The sequence below is a fragment of the Cydia pomonella genome, chromosome 16, assembly GCF_033807575.1.
Source record: "Cydia pomonella isolate Wapato2018A chromosome 16, ilCydPomo1, whole genome shotgun sequence".
Lineage (NCBI taxonomy): Eukaryota > Metazoa > Arthropoda > Insecta > Lepidoptera > Tortricidae > Cydia > Cydia pomonella.
In genome coordinates, this window is record NC_084718.1 from 17,153,826 (window position 1) to 17,171,647 (window position 17,822).

The following is a 17,822-nucleotide window of genomic DNA, read 5'->3' on the forward strand; positions in this document are numbered from 1 at the left end:
AGACGGGAGTGAATTTGAAGCTGCCTCTAATAAGTTCGTTTTGTCAAGTGTTATACACATGTTAAATTTTTACAATAGTTAAATTTTTTACGCTAATATGACAGATATATCCGCACCGTAGATCCAACGCCGAAGACGGATTAATCCGCCATAAACCACAGAGCAACATAGACCTACGTGCATATGCATAAAGTTCAATTTTAGTTTTGACACTTCGGTGACGTGACGTGGCGTCCGAGTGACAGCGTTTCATTAATTCACACCGGCTAGTAGAAAAGTACCCCTTGATTGGTATAAAATTTCGATTAGAAACTTAGGCTTTATGGGCCTTACTTCGCATATAGTCCACTAGGGCCTTTACATTTACCAACTTTTTACGGTTTTGGTCTTATTTTAATGCGACCTTGAAGATCGCTCATGCTGATTGGTGCATGCGAGATGAAGTGAAAGTCGTGCGATCGTTAAGGACATATTAAATTAAGTTCAAAACCATAACAAATTAAGCTAGAATAGACCTGCTGGAGATATTTTAACCTAATTGCTGAATAATCTACTTAGTACCTTAAGTTGGGTCCAGACGGGTGTAACGTGTAATATAAGATTACGTGTAATATGGCGTTAACGTATGGACGGCACTGCAAACGCCTTTATGTTCTCGCTGATCGGCTTCCGATGGATCCAGTGTTACATGTAATGCTCGTAGTGCCGTCCACACGCAGAATTCCTATTACATTACACGTTACACCCGTCTGGACCCGGCTTTACCAGCACATCATTGGAACGGCTAAATATACATAGTTAAATTCGATAGCTTTCTACATAACGAGATACCTGCCGATTCCAGTCACAGAGCACATGAGGACATGCCAGTAATTCATCTTGGCACGAACCTCAACACCACTGACAGGTTTCGTGCCAACTCGTTAGGCTGTGGCCAGTGAGTAGCGTTTCACAAGTTATTTTTTTATATTTTCCTATGGGAACAATTTTACTTATCAAAAAACCTGCCACGTACTGTCTTATTGCCTAATAAGGTTTTTTTTAATATCACTCACTTTTGGGTGATACGAATAATTTTTCAATGCCTGATTAAATTTCATGGTGTATAAAATCATGATATATAAAATTGATATACAGATAAATTAGTTTTACATACATACAAAACTTCTACTCGCTCTATTTTTTTACCATCATAATAACCTAGCAACGAAAACTAAAACCAGGCAGATACGAGTATATGTTACTTTAACCCTTTACAAAGCATAAGCTTGTCAGGAATTATACAAAATTTAACCCTATCACTTTGAAATAAAGTTCAAAATCAGTTGGGAAATATATTCCCTCTGCCTTATGTTGCTTCTACATTGGTTGTTACAACTTGGCATAGAGCCTTTATAATGGTGCTCCATTATAAAGGCTCTATGCCAAGTTTCGTGACATTTCAGCACATCGTTTTAAATGAGAGCGTCACTTTGATTGTATGGCGGCGGCAAGGTTCGTGTGACCCTTAAGTTGTTAGCCCACTCCGCTCATAGCCAAGCTAATCGCTTGAGCCTAAACGCAGCCTTAGCGTTTGACTGCTAATGCTGTTTGCACTCTCCGCTAACAAAGAGCATTTAGCTAGTTGCAGTCGTTCCTAACTTTATGCCAAGCACAAGCTCAAATTAATAGAGGATCTCTGGAAAGTACTACTACTTGACAATAGATGTTGCGACGAACGAAAATTCTTAATGCTCAACAATTTTTAGCTAATTAACCGAAACTCTATTTTCAACTCCTTCTACTTGTAATATTAGTTGTAAATTGTAGAGAAATACAATGTTCGTCAGTCGCGACACCCGAGACATCTAGTGTTAAGTAGCGGTACCTACTTATAGTACCGCTACGCGATGCTAGATGTCGTCTACGAAAATAATAAGCGTTTTGGTACCAAAACTAATGTATGGAGTGAGCATTCTATGCGTACTCCATACATTCGTTTCTGTGACTCTTTAATTGTTTGCCCGCGCCGCTCGTAGCCACGCTAATCGCTTGAGCCTAAATGCAGCCTTAGCGTTTGACTGCTAATGCTGTTTGCACTCGCCGCTAACGAAGAGCGTTTAGCTAGTTGCAGTCGTTCCTAACTTTGTGCCAAGCTCAAATGAATAGAGGATCTCTGGAACTGTATTATATGCATACCTACATCATTATAGGCTAGATGACATTTTTTTATTAATGATGATGTCCTCCCAGACGTATCCGTGGTCGGCGACACCCGGACAAATGTTGTAAATTCTGACGCCCATGTACGTCCGAAATAAAACACAAAATTTGTCTGGGTGTCGCCGTCGCCCCTGGAACTGTACGAAATATAATTTGATACTTACCAGTCGCTTTTCGGTGAAGGAAAACATCGCGAGGAAACCGGACTAATCCCTACAAGGCCTAGTTTACCCTCTGAGTTGGAAGGTCAGATGGTAGTCGCTTTTGTAAAAACTAGTGTCTACGCCAATTCTGGATTAGTTGCCAAATAAGACCCCAGGCTCCCATTAGCCGTGGAAAAATGTCGGGACAACGCAAGGACGATGGTGATGTTAATTATTACCTAGACCACAGTTTGACTTCTGATCCTTGTAGTGGTGTTCTTAGGCTTCAAGGACTTCAAGGAGTACATAGCATTAAGTGTAGGCTGTAAAGTGGTGCTGTTAAGATTAAGACACAGTTTTAATTTTTAAATCAAGTCTTTCCGAAAGCGAGTTGAAGGAACGGTCATAGGTCATATAGGGATCATCATTCGCCACGTCAAGTACCCATAGAGATCCTGGGTGCTTAGTCAACGTGCCAATCGTTAACGCTCCGTAGCGTAGCGTAGTCATCTCTCTCTATCACTCTTCCGTATTAGCGCGACGGTGACAGTTGCATTTCATTCGCTCGATACGTTAATGATTGGCACGTTGCCTACGCACCCTGTGCGCGTACCTTAAAAATCGAGAATGGAAACTTCGTTATCTGGCTCTCTATCACTCTTGCATATTCGAGCAATAGAGAGGCAAATAGACAAACGAAAGACGCCTCAAAGTTCCGAATAAGTTCGATTCGAATTTTCAAATGGCAACCAACGGTCACAGCATGGCTAAATTCGGTTGTTATTTCGCTTCGTTTATTCGGACCCGGCTACGTCCTTAAACTACGGCCAAAAGAGAGGTATGGGCATTGTGAATGTCATCTCGCTTTGTGTGGTAGGGCACAGCCAGCGGATGTCATTCCAGATCTAGAGCAGAGCCCAACTGGGGAAGTTCCTCCACCTTACAGAAAACCGCAGCCAAATAACATTTGACCCCACTCATAGTGTTGTGTTCCTGCCGGTAAAGAAGGTTGCCAGAGCTCAGCGAGGGGGGGTTTAGGGTCGGTAACGCGCATGTAACTCCTCTGGAGTTGCAGGCGTACATAGGCTACGGAGATTGCTTACCATCAGGCGGGCCGTATGCTTGTTTGCCGCCGGCGTAGTATAAACATATATATATATATATATATATATATATATCAAACGAAGAGTATAATTCCAAAGTTTAAAAAAAAAACTTCAAATGTAAAGACAAACTCGTAAAAAGATCCTCTTATTCCTTAACAAAACAACAAAACAGAATCTTAAAAACTTGGACGCTAAAAAGTTATCATCCATTTCTAATATTGATGTCATTTCCGTGGCCATTGTTCGTCCGAACCATCATCACCGTGTCCACTTTTGTCATTCGCGTGGCCCCCGCTCCCCGTGCCGTTATTTTCCTGTACAAGTATAATTTTGCGGTTCGTAAATTGAACTACGCAAATTCTCGCCCTTATTACAAGGAGAATAAGAATTAATTTTGAAAATGAGTGCAAGTTTAAAGACGAGTTGATATATTTTTTGCGGTTTTCTCATTTCCACTAATGAGATTCAGCGATATCGCAGCTTTATTCTGACAAAATCTGTTTCGCACTCTGTTTTAAAATTAACGTGACATAATTTGGTAGCGTCCCATTTACTTGTGAACATTTTCTCTTTAGAAAAAGTACAGAAGAATAGGAAGAAAGAGTACATATATGTTCTAGGTTTTTTGTTAAATATGTGGTACTTTAAGAGCCCATCAACGTGCTCCCTGCGCGCCACTGCTAAATAATTATGATTTAATAAATTTTACGATAGACACTTAAAAAAGGAGGCCGCTACGTACTGTATGTAGTATTTAAGTACCTTTTGAATACATCATAACAGTTTTTACGTTGCTGGATTCGTCAATCTAGGCGACTTCAACTTCAACATTTATTCAGCAAATAGGCCACAAGGGCACTTTTATACGTCAACATGGAATTTACATACAAACAAAAACAAGCACATCAACAATTAAGTATAAAATACAATTACAAAAAATAACTAAAATAATAAAACAGATATAAAAATACTAAAATGATTTTGAGGTTTAAATATTTCTAAATGTCAGAACTAAATGACTTTTATCAAATTATTCTTAGATATGTCTCTAAGAATCAAAATTCCGTATAATTAAAACATTCATTAGGATAAAAGAAACATACGAGAACCGAATGAGGTGTCTCACTGTAATTATATACTCAATAAAGTTAGCTTAAACAGACCAGTCTCCACAAACAGCACCCGTTCACGAGTATGACGCGTATCTCAGCCATCGCCTCCCTCAACCTTCATTCGGGAAAGTGGCGACCCGAGACACAACATTTTGTGCTTGTATGTTAGATAAAAGACGGAATAGCTACACAAAATTACTAGCTTAAATTAACTTAAATTTACTTAGAGATGTAAAGGTCTCTAAATGTCAGTATCATTAAAAATATAGGTATACACAATCAAATTAAAAACAAAATAAAAGTAAAAATTTAGAGATGTATAAGGTCTCCAAGTGTCTAAAACTAAGTTAAACAATATAATAAAGCGAGAGCATTATGTTCTCATGATGTGTCAACCAAAGTTAAAACGGCCGTTTTTGTTTTGAGTTCATAGATCGACGAATCCAGCAACATACAAACTAGTTTGATGTATTCAAAAGGTACTTAAATACAAAATACAGTACGTAGCGGCCCCCTTTTTTAAATATCTATCGTTAAATTTAAACAATCACAACTATTTTCCAGTGGCGCTAGTGAGCACGTTGATGGGCTCTTAAATAAACTGTAGCTACCTACTACTACTACTTTGACTACCAGATTATTATTAAGATACCTATTATATATAGGTAGATTATTATTAGATAGGTTTTGAGAGACAACGCATAGTTACAATTTCTGCTACTGACTGCACAATTGCAATGTTCATGGCATAATTGATAATTTATTTCCCATTAGCGCTAATATACATTACTTATTATATCAAATATATGGAACGCCTGTTTTTATTGCAATGTTCCAAGGGCCAATTAAATTTAATAACCCTCAACTATGGGAGCCGATGACTGAAATAATAATAAATCTGACAATTATGATGTTGTATATTTTATATTAATTAAGTATGTAGTTAATTTAAGTGCCTTATTAAGCTTTTTTACCGAGGAGGAGATTCATTCTGGTATTCATGAGCGGTTCCATTTCACCAAATAACTAATTTTTAGGTACCTAAGGCTAAAATGAAACTAAATAGAGTATAATAAATTTTTAAACGCGAATTTTAGTGTTATGCGATTAAGTCCCGTTTTATTTATTTATTTAAACTTTATAGCACGATGTTAAATAGTACAAATGACGGAATTAATGCCTTAAGCTATTCTTTACCAGTCAACCGTTGGATGAAACAGAAACTTGTAATTAGTGCAGGATTGTAAATATCGAGATGAAAAAAAATACTAGGAATGAATGATGTCGTTTTAGAATAATATAATGAGTAAAAATCGTAAAAGTAAGTAAAAATCTCAATTCTGTTCTGTATGGCTATGACGGTCGGTTTTTTATCATCTATCGTCATGCCTGTCACCTTCTAATAAACATGTAAGTGTGAAAGTAACGCATGACATGACAAGTGATAATAAAGCGACCATGATACCGTCGCTGGTCATCGTAAGCGGTTCTACTTCATTTTTTTTTTTTTTGATGTAAATACAAACATTTTGACGAAGGGGACAGGAAATTTGAAAAGTTCCCTCGATTCCTGGTCTCATACATGGTCTATCATCAAATATAGATTCAAAGTTCAGAAATGACAGAGTTCTGAGATAACAAACACTAAAAAAACATTTAATCGAATTGAAAACCTCTTCCTTTTGGAATTTTGAAGTCGGTTAAAAACAAAGACAGTAGAATATTCAGCCACAAATCAATATATCATTAAGTTGGCAATGCCATAGCATCGCAATTTTGCAGGGGACCAGCCAGCCAACAGGGCAGGAGCATGCTTGTATAATATTTTGCAAATATACATCACCGCGGTTAAATTATTTCAGACAGTATTTTATGTTTATCTATAATACATACAACCATTGACAAAGAAATCGCGACACGGAAATGGAGATGGATAGGACATAAGTACTATTCGAAGAGGGGAAACGAATAATGCTACCATAGTTTTCGCTTGGAAACCATGGCTCCGGGCGCCCTGTACACTCTTGGCAACGGTCCGTCCTAAGAGAGCTACGAGCAGTCGGATTGAGCTGGAGCGAGGCCAGACGGCAAGCTGAAGATAGGAAGGCGTGGCGCGAGCTTGTGAAGGCCCTTTACACCTCTAGGGCGCTTTAGGACAACAACAACAAATACATACAAACTTCATTTAAAGCCTCTCAACTATAACTTAAAGGCAATTAGGTACAGAATGATGAAAAAAAAATTAATGACTATAAAAATTATTACATTATTATTTACTTAATAATAGTGTGTTAAACTGCGCGCTGAGTTTCCAAACCGGTATTGTGGATGTGGTCATGAAGGCCACCCAGCTATAGTGGGACTGGGCAGGGGACGTCTGCCGAATGCACACGGAGCGCCGAGCCACAAACTGGTAGGAGGGTGGATCTCGAAGCAGAGGAATACCAAAACGTAAATGGCGGGACGATCTTGATACATTTTGTAAAGCGGGAGTGTGCATTGGATAGGGCCAAATGGCAGGAAAGACCCTACTAAGCCAAATAGCGCCATTTTAAAAGAAAATTCATTGCTAACTTATACTTTAATTTCTATAGCTGATAAGTCAATTACCAAAATCATTTGTTATTGAGATAGCGCTATTTGTCTTAGGAGGGCAGTATAGTTCACGATGACGCGCAGATTTGTCAAATCTTACCTTTAATAACATGGCAATCCGAGTCAAGGCACTCGTCTTCGTGAATGGCACCATCTATAAGTATGTAACAGAGCGCAAACAAAGCAAACAAAGGGACCCATTAATATTTAAGTCATACTGAGCAACTTTTACTATGGGACCAACCTCCTCCCATAGGAAATTTCAACATCAGACCAGCAAAATGTATGAAAGAGCCAAAATTATTTCACGATTTTAGGGTTTTGTCCTATAGCCTCCTAAGGCCCAGCCATAGAAATGAAAAATCCTAAATTTGCCACTAGAATTTGAACCTATAGTGCAGGGAATACAGTTGATTTTATTTTGTTTGAAAATTGAATGAAACAAACCAAATGCAACTCTGTTCCAATTGAATATGATTTAAATTTCATCGAACTGAATAAGTCCTATTGGTAGGACCTTGGGCCTTACGAGGATAGTAAAAGTTTCTCAGTATGACCTAAACATTGGTGGGTCTCTTTCTTTGCCTTTCGTTATATTCTTCTGTTACATACTGTATAGGCTTGTAAAAAAAGGTGTGTTAAAACATAGAACGTAGTAGAGTTCCCTCTTAAAGATAAATACTACAAACTACAGATATAGTGAATAATCCTTTCTTATCGTACTTTCACGAAAACGTACGAACGTGTCAAGCTATTTCAGTCCGTCTCAGTACAAAAATTACTGAGGTTCACTGAAGTAGCATGATAAATACGAAGGTTTCCGGAAAAACACGAAGGGAAAGGAATATTCACTACATCTGTATTTGAGTATTTATCAAGAGTTGTGATACTGTAAAAACTCTAGCCGTGGTAAGATCCCTCGCAAGTTTATGCGGGGCGACCGCATACAGAGCGGTGGTTTATGCAGATGCGCGGTTGTCACTCAAATAAAATAAACATCGCGGAGTTTTCTTTTATGTCCTCAAGGGTAGGGAAGGGGGAGGAAAGTACATAAATTAAATATTTTCATTGCAGCTTTAATAGAATATCGGAGCGGCTAAATGTAATTTTAAATTTTAATTTCTTGAGGCGTATTCTGATTGCGATAACAGTTTATGAGTTTGTTATGGACATGATGTCAGTGTCAAAAGTTACTTTTGACTCTATGACCTGAGCCCCTAGTGTAAATTTATTCCATAGCGGCGTGACGTACGCGTTTGCATTAAGTCTCATTTTATGTAAAGCCTTGGTAATGACGGTCGACCAAAAAATTAAAGTACCTAAATACTTAAATCTATAACAATCACCAGTTTGTCTATATTATAATGAATAATATTGCGCCTCACCTCAAATTGCCACTCAATTTTCTTTCGTTTTGGAACGACCACCTCACAGATAAGACACAGTCTAGACGTCTCGATCAAGTGGGGTGAACGATTCTCCTCCGGTCATGGGGTCACTCTGGCAGGTGCAGTTGGCGCTGAAGTTGAAGTGTTGTTAGAAGTGGATAAATAATTGGCTTTGTAATAAATATCTAGAGTTCTTAAAGTCAAGCTATGTCTCTCTCCTTCACGTTTTGTTAATAATTTAAGCCATTCTTAGAGATGAATTATCGTACTATGGGTCATCCTACATGATCTTATACTAGTGGCTCTGAGACTCCATTATTTGAATAAATCCAACATCGGAATCGACAAAAAGATCTAACCTAGTCACAAAATTTCACGAGAATCAATTGAGCGACCTATAAAAAATAAAAAAGGCCAGCTGAATATATGAAAATATTTTTGCCCAAGCTGAAGCTGATCGTTCTAGGTTGGTCAACTATAACATACACAAGTATAATACAATAGGGAAATCAAAAACATAATAGCATTTTATGCAACAGTTGTATAAGAAGGGTCAAAAAAGGCGAGTGGCGTGAGTTACAATGTGAGCCGGAGCCGAAGGCGTAGGCGAACATTGTAAAGGAATACGCCACGAGCATTTTTTGACCTACTTATACAACGTTGCATACAATATTTTTCCTACGAGTCAACAAAAATAAATCTTAATTTAGGTAAACAAATTACAGCAAAAGTATATAGCCAAGACGCGCGAGCATACCTTGTTACGCGCCCGGCCCGCCCCGGGCCGCGGCCGGCCGGTCAGCGACACCTCGTAACTCATGAGGCCCTGGTACTTGCTACTTGCTAAATTAAATTTTTGGACAGTTTTCTCTCAATTTTGGCCACCGTAGCCTACGGAGACTAACAAGCAACGCTAAGCGGTCTTCGTAGTCTATGGGTGTTGCTATATTACGGGTGTCACATGCGTGTTGACTTATGAAGTAATTATTTTTACTATGCAACCAAATGAATATTTTGTAAGTTGGCAGCAATGCACTTAGTTTAAAACTGTATTCGTTTTGGTTTTGTTAGGTTGGTAACCATTAATCGCAGTAACGTTATAGCGATTAAAAGCACTAGAGCTTTTATGAGGAATAGACAATATAGACTTTTCTTGAAACCTTTTATGTATGTTCTTATATTCGTGTTAATGAATGCATAAATGACAGATAACAGTAGAGGAGTAGGAAAATACATAAGTTGTTTACCACGAAATGATCCCGCCTGAACGCGACCACTTCGCGGCGGTGAATGGGAATTAAGGTCTTAGCACATTGTTACAACTCAACAGCCACTCGACTCAAAATTAAATATTGAAATTAAAGCCTTATCTTGTATATCCTTATAGTACAATGTTTAAAATTTAGGTAACTGTCGGGTGGTCTACGCGTCGTCCACTCGTCGTCCACTAAGGTGAACCAAAAGTGAGTTGAGTTGGTGTGGAATTAGTATAGTGTGCGAAGACCTTTAGTATATCTATGTATCTGCGATTTTGCTAAACAACAAACCTAAGTACCTGTCTACTTGGATACTGACTGATCTCTTCTCGTATTTACGACGACCTTATCAAACCTTCATCTTATTTATCCCTAGGCCCGACGAGAGCATCTGCACATTAACATGACTTAATATGTAACAAGTTATTAATTCTTCACTTGCTCGGGCAACATATTTAAGAGGCAAGGCGAAATTAATTACATATTTGTGATTGATGTTAGTCTAGATATATTGTTATCTGAGCAGCTTTCGGAGTACTTAACAGCCTATGTTAACAAGTATCCTCAAAAGTGTATATATTATTGTTATTTGCTGTACAGCTGCTACTAAAATAGCTAGTGTTAATATATTGAAAAGTTGAAAAGTGTGTTGTATAAAGTTATAAATAAACGATAAATATTATCGTTTTACAACGAAGTTTCTGTTCTACACTGAAGACCTCAGCCCTCCGTGAGGAAGCCGAGTGCTAACATATATGTACAAGATGATCGTACATAAAACCTTTTAATTAATCACATACCCTTAGCTATCTCAAAACAATATATGCCCCATGAAAAACTGTTATCAAACCCGTAATTCAGCAAGATTACCATCAGAATTACAGGATTACGGACTGAATTACAGGATTATGGGTGCCGGGGGTTTCGGAACGGCCGTGAACATTAAGGAGCGGTTCTGGGCTGATTTATTGTGCTGAACATTATGTTGGTCTTAGGATGTAGTTTGAGTGTATTGACGATTATTATTTATGAAAACGTGACTTATTCCCTTATTGTTAAGAACCGACCTCTGATAAGATCGTTTTTGTAAATAATAATATGTGAAAATCGTGAAAGTTTAAATCAGGGTGTTTTGATGTTTGAAACGAATTTAGCGACATTTTGTTGACATACGAGTAAATGGAATATATATTTACACATTGTAGCAGATCAAAGCGAAAAGTAAGGTGTAGGACGTTATTACCAGTGATCGGAACTATGGGAGTAAAACTTTAACAAAACTTGTTAAGCGGACATAAAATAGTGCCTACAGCCCTAAAAATATTCATGTCCATAGGGATAGGAATAGTATAGTACTTACAGCCATAAAAATATTTACATTCATAGATATTCGAATATTTTTAAGGCTATAAGCACTCTCTTTACGTCCGCTTGATAAGTTTTGTTAAAGTTTTACTCCCATAGTTCCGATCACTGGTTATTGTTTATGATGTTAACCTGGGGCCTGGGGCTACCAGGCCAAATTCGCTGTTTTTACATCGTTATATCAAGCTTGAACGTTGTATAAACAATTAAGCTCTGTCCACAATATGTTAGCTTGATGTTCTTTTATTATGTCTATTGATATTTAAAAAAAATACCGCACGGAAAAAATAGGTAGTTATGTAAAATTTACAGATAATTTGTAAAATTTACAGAGAATTCTGTAAATTTATCACATATCTCTGTAAATTTTACAAATGATCTGTAAATTTTACATAACTGTTTTTTCCGTGCGTATTTTACCTATAAAAGTATTTTATCATTGTGAGCTTCGTACGTACTTCAAGGCTTGTCGGCAATATTGTCGATGCCAACTTGCCAAGCATAATATAAATTATTTATCAGTTTAAATATATTATAAATCGTACCATGAACATGTACCGACATGTAGCTACGGTCCATAAAACATAGTTGATTCATTATTCACGCGTATGTGCTCAGCTTATAGATCACCGCCGAATAGATAGATCAACTGGAGGTCACTGGATATCAGGGCGTCCGCGTATGTATTCATTGGGATTGTTGTGTAAAATACATAGGCAACTTCACAGATTTAGGCTGTGGATAACTTACATTTTTTTACAAAATAATTGTTCTAAATGTAAGCATCTACGTTTGATTCTAGTACTCGTATTTTTAGGGTTCCGTACCTGAAGAGGAAAAAACGGTACCCTTATAAGATCACTCTGTTGTCCGTCCGTTGTCATCTCGGAAACACGTGGAGGTATCGAGTTGAGATTAAGACCAAATATTCAAGTATACAGTCCCTTGAAGCTGTGAAGAAATCAAACTACTAAGTTAACGTAAAAAAAGATACAACCGTGTATGTCGCAAAAAACGTATATTTTGAAACTCTCAAGGGAATCAAAATTGACCCAGAATTATGAAATTTGGCAAGTAATATCGTCTACTAGTACAGGGAAAAGACTTACAGATATTGAACGTGCCAGTCACGTGCCATGTTTCTATACATTGTCTATTATAGTATTTATCAAACAGGAAAAGTACGCTGAGAGATGTTTGCGAGATTTGCCATTTTAAGATTATAAATTATATGGAGATGACACCAGTGTACCAATCGTGTTTGTAACATAGGTAAACTTCTAGAGATGCAACGAATAGTGGCTGGCCGAATACCGAATAACAAATATCCGGTAGAAGTCGGCCAAACAGATAAATATTCGGCCGCCGAATTTTCAGCTAGAAGTTTTACCTAAAATGAAGTAAATTCGAAGGCGTGCGTGCGTGCGCTGTGCAAGTAGCAACTTTTTTCTCGCTTTAGGCAGTCTTTGATAGAAACTGCGCTTATTCTGAACGCTGTGTCTATTGCATTGCAGACATTGCGGTGCGTTCGTTTTCGTATGTTTTTTTTTTTTGTATTATTTCTTTCATGTTTTTGTACTATCTATGAATATAAAGGTAGTCTGAAAGTTTATACTGATCTTAATAATTGATTACTTGTAGTTTGTTACTTTTTTACTCCATGTTTACCATTATCTACGTGTTAACGAACTATTCGGTAATCGGCAGAATACTGTGCCAATTTCGGTATTCGGTCGAATAATTAAATAGTGGCTGAATATTCGTTGCATCTCTACTATTAAGCTGCGAAAAAATGAAAAAAAAAACACGTGATAAAGCTGAGTCTTTAGGCGGTTGTCTGTGGCTCTGTTTGAAATACAGAGTAAGCGAAGCGAATGCTTGCGTGATGATAAATTCATGGACGAACTATCAATAATAAGCTGTGTTTCGGGTTATGAAAATAGTTTTCCATTATTTAGTTACTGCTTTGTTCGCTTGGTTTGCATATTCAAGTTCAAATCAATATTACTCGAGTGAGTAGTGTGTATAAAAAACCGGCCAAGTGCGAGTCGGACTCGCGCACCGAGGGTTCCGTACAAACCTGTAGTAAGTAAAAGTTCACCCATCACGACAATCGATCGATTAATAAAAATATTTTTATTATATGATGTAACTAAAAATGTACGGTTTTCGCATTTTTTGCTTTATCTGTGCTATAAGACGTTACTTCGTACCAAATTTCAAGATTCTGAGTTCACGGGAAGTATCCTGTAGGCTTTGATTCCCTTGCGAGTGTCGAAAATTTGCGGAAATTTGCTGCATAAACGGCTGTATCTTTTGATTGCATTGGCTTAGAAGTTTGATTTTTTTCACAGCTCCAAGGGATAATAGACCTCAGTATTTGATATAAATTCCAGCTTGATACCTCTACGCGTTCCTGAGAAAAAGGGTCTTGACAGACAGACAGATGGACCGACGGATCCTATAAGGGTTCCGTTATTTCCTTTCGAGGTACGGAACCCTAAAAAGTTGAATCCTGCTGCGGTAGCATGGAAGGATTTTTATCTGTCACTTTCGCATTTGTCAAGCATGGTGACAGACGATAAAACTGTGACCATGCTACAACCGCTGAACAAAGCGAGCACGACGAGATACAAAAAAAAAACTGAGGAGCAAAATATATTTTTCATCACACTTGCTCGAAAAAGATCTTTTTTCATGCAGGTGTGCTGAAGGACAAAGGCCTATTTTGTTCCCGCGGGACTTATGGATTGTGAAAAAAAAGCTAAAACTCCCTAGGGAGTTATAGCTTTTTTTTATGTCACTTATTCAACAATTTACAAACAAAGTAGCATAAATGAGTTTTACTTACTAAAATACTGACGTTTATAATTTAATATTTTTGTTTAAAATTAGTTAATTTGATTAATTTAACAGCCGTTTAAAATATTTTTACATAATTCGTCAATCGTGGCTGAATGCCGAATAGGTTTGTGCCTTCGATGCCTCACCTGTCAAGAAATTACAAAATGGTGGACGAATGTTTGATATGTCACCGTATTTAAGAATTATTTCGCTTAAAATTTAGTTTTTTCTTCACAAGTGTGATGAAAAACATTGTGTGTAACTCCGGGGGTAAGAATATTGCAAACTCCGGTCTTTAATTCCCTCCAGCCTCCGGCTGTCGGGAATTACCACCCTCGTGTTAAAATTTTCACTTACCCACTCGTGGCACAATGTACTACTTCACATCATGCACCTATCTGAAAAGGGCTTTTTCTTCCCTGCTAGGAGGGATCAAAGTGGCTCTTTTTTCCGTGCTAGCTGGAATCAAAGTAACACTTTTCTGTAGAACAATACTATTATTTAAATATTTTTTCCAAACAATTTCGTTCAGCTTAAATAATATTTTGAAACGTGATAATTTCCTCATAGGTGATATGAAAAGCAGTATGTGGCACTTGGTAGCAAAATTATTTATATCTTGGGCGTAACACACTTGAATCCCTCACTTAGGATTCAATTTTAGAATCCATCGCTTCGTTTAGGATTCAATGTACGCCCTCGCAGTAAATATGTAATTTTACTCCCTTGTGACATAATGTACTATTTAATCCACTACCAAGAGGAAAATAATAAAAAATAATACCCTACCAACATTATTTCCATTGTTTTAATTGACCCCTAGTCTCAACAGTAATAAACTTTGCATTTCGCAGGCGTGACGGCTCGACCAAATTCGATGCAATCCGTGATGTTGTCCGTGGCTGTTTACATCCTGTCGAATATTGCGGCGCAGTCTACGTAGTTCCACCAGTATATTGCAATATTAAAATATACAATTCAGCCTATATACGTCCCACTGCTGGGCACAGGCCTCCTCTCATGCGCGAAAGGGCTTGGGCTATAGTCCCCACGCTAGCCCAAAGCCCAATGCGGATTGGGGACTTCACATACACCTTTGAATTACTTCTCAGATGTATGCAGGTTTCCTCACGATGTTTTCCTTTACCGAAAAGCTAGTGGTAAATATCAAATGATATTTCGTACATAAGTTCCGAAAAACTCATTGGTATGAGCCAGGATTTGAACCCGCGACCTCCGGATTGAAAGTCGAACGTCATTCCGCTTCTTATATTTATTATTTATTTAAGAAAAATTAAAATATGCGCTATTTATAACAATCTACTTGAACAGCAACACAGAGTACTAACGGCGATAATCTTAACATCGAAATTTCTTAACATGCCACTTTATTTGACGACCGTTCTGGCCTAGTGGGTAGTGACCCTGCCTATGAAGCCGATTGTCCCGGGTTCGAATCCCGGTAAGGGCATTTGTTTGTGTCATGAGCACAGAAATTTGTTCCTGAGACATGGGTGTTTTTTATACATATAAGTATGTCATTATAGATACCCATAGTACAAGCTTTGCTTAGTTTGGGGCTAAGTTAATCTGTGTAAGACGTCCGCTATTATTTATTCATTTATTTTCTCCTTGTATCATCATGTGATCGATATAATATATTCATAAATGCTTACAATTTGCGCTTGAATTCCATAAAACGTGCAAACTAGCGTCGAAAAATTGGCATCTTGTGTCGGAACCTCCTGAAAGGGAATTTATCAATTATCAGTCACAATATTACATCGAATTAAGTGGGAGTAATTTTTGCGTTCTCACACCACTCAATTAAATTAATATTTTAATCAGATTGTCGAATCTGGACACTGTTTAAGTGTTAATTCAAGATTTTCAGTTTCGATTTTAAGTTTTTGATTATTGGTCATTGTTTTAAATTCTTATACAATATTCCCCAAAGTTACGGATTAAGACTAGTTAGTTTAATATTGGTCTGGCCAGATCTTTTCAGCATGAAATCTTAAAGTTTATAGACTTACAAAATATAGTTTTGCCACTAAATCTTAGGCCTGTAGTAATATGTCATACCTACTCACACAGAAACACAAGTTCTCTTCCCGAAAAATAAGCCTTTAGAGTTAGACCACACTAGTTAGACTGTGCAAGTGTTATTTTAAGCGTCATAATTTTATAGAAGTTTGACGTTTAAATTAACACTTGCACAGTCTGTACTATCAAAATCACTACCAAGTTAAATTGTTCTAACTATATGAGCCTAATTTCTATTTGTAATTTACCGTCTAGTGGGATAACTAGGGACGGATGGGGTAACATTGGACAATATTTTTTTACTACGTATTAATCTAGCTAGTTGAAAAATTTCCCCTAATTCTAGTAAATTCTTATTTGAAAATTGTAAAAAGTACACTAATATCAGCCAAGTACATATAATTGGGGAATATTCAATAATATTCATATTCCCTATATCTAATGTTAACCTCCCGTCCCCATCAGTTATCCCACTTGACGGTGTTCAAAACTAAAAGTTTGGTAGGGGTGTTAAATACAGCTTGTAGGTAGGTATAAATCAAAATTGCGGGCTATATGTATTTAACTTTATGGAACATCATAAACGATGTAGAATCGAACGAATTCATTCGTTTGTTTTTAAAGGTTCTATATTTATTTGCACAACGTGATGATAATATACTGGTGCCACATTTAGACTGTGTTGCGGCGAGAGCGCGTGCCGATGGCACCGCGGCGAAGCTTTGGCACCGAACTGCGCAAATAGGATGTAGTTATTGTACTGTTACTGTTACCATGCTGCTGATGTACTGTTTGCCTGCCTTAGGGCCGATATAGACTGCAACCCGACTGCAATTTGTATGGGAACGGCACGCTGACTGCACTTCAACTGCAACGTCGGCGTTCCCATACAAGTTGCAGTCGGGTTGCAGTCCGTCTGTACAGGCTCTTATAGAGGTGGTACTATTATTGAGATCATTCTAATAATAACCTTACCCACACTATAGAAAGATAAGAAGTTTCAGCGAGACAACGATATACGCGTATTATAGCGACGTCCCACTCGCACATCGCAGCGATGTGCGAATTGGACGCAGTGTGCCATGCCCCTAATTGATGGAACACGAATTTAACAAATCGTCCTTACTTAGGGATTGCAATAACCGTCAATTTTTCGGATCCGATTATCCGTTAGGGGCATGGCACCTGCGTCCAATTCGCACATCGCTGCGACGTGCGAGTGAGATGTCGCTATAATACGCGTATAGCGTTGTCTTGCTGAAACTTCGGAGTGACGCGCGTACTTTTTAATGAATGAAATAATATAACGGTTTTGGTTCGATATTAATAGGTATTTAAATACTGGTTCTGAGCCCTGAGCCTGACCTACGGCCTTATGCATCCTGAAATGTTTCGTAAAAAAAAAGAAACAAATAGACTGAGAGGACATTCTCTGAAGCTGACACGGACGCAGAGTAGTACTCAAGACGACACTTTCTGTCTAATCGCGTAGTGAAAGTGTGGAACAGTTTGCCCGAATCCGTAATCAGTCCACCCTCAATCAACATTTTTATTTATTTATTTATTTATGTTATGGAGAACCAACAGCTTTAAACTTACAATAGGACAACAAGATTAATAGTGAGCCAATTACAGGAACTCACTAGTAATTACAAAGTATATAAAAAAAACTGACGCACACACACATGCGTACAAAGTGAGAAAAAAAATAAAAACACAATTGAAATTGAAAATACATAGTGAATGAGAGAGTAAGTATATGAGA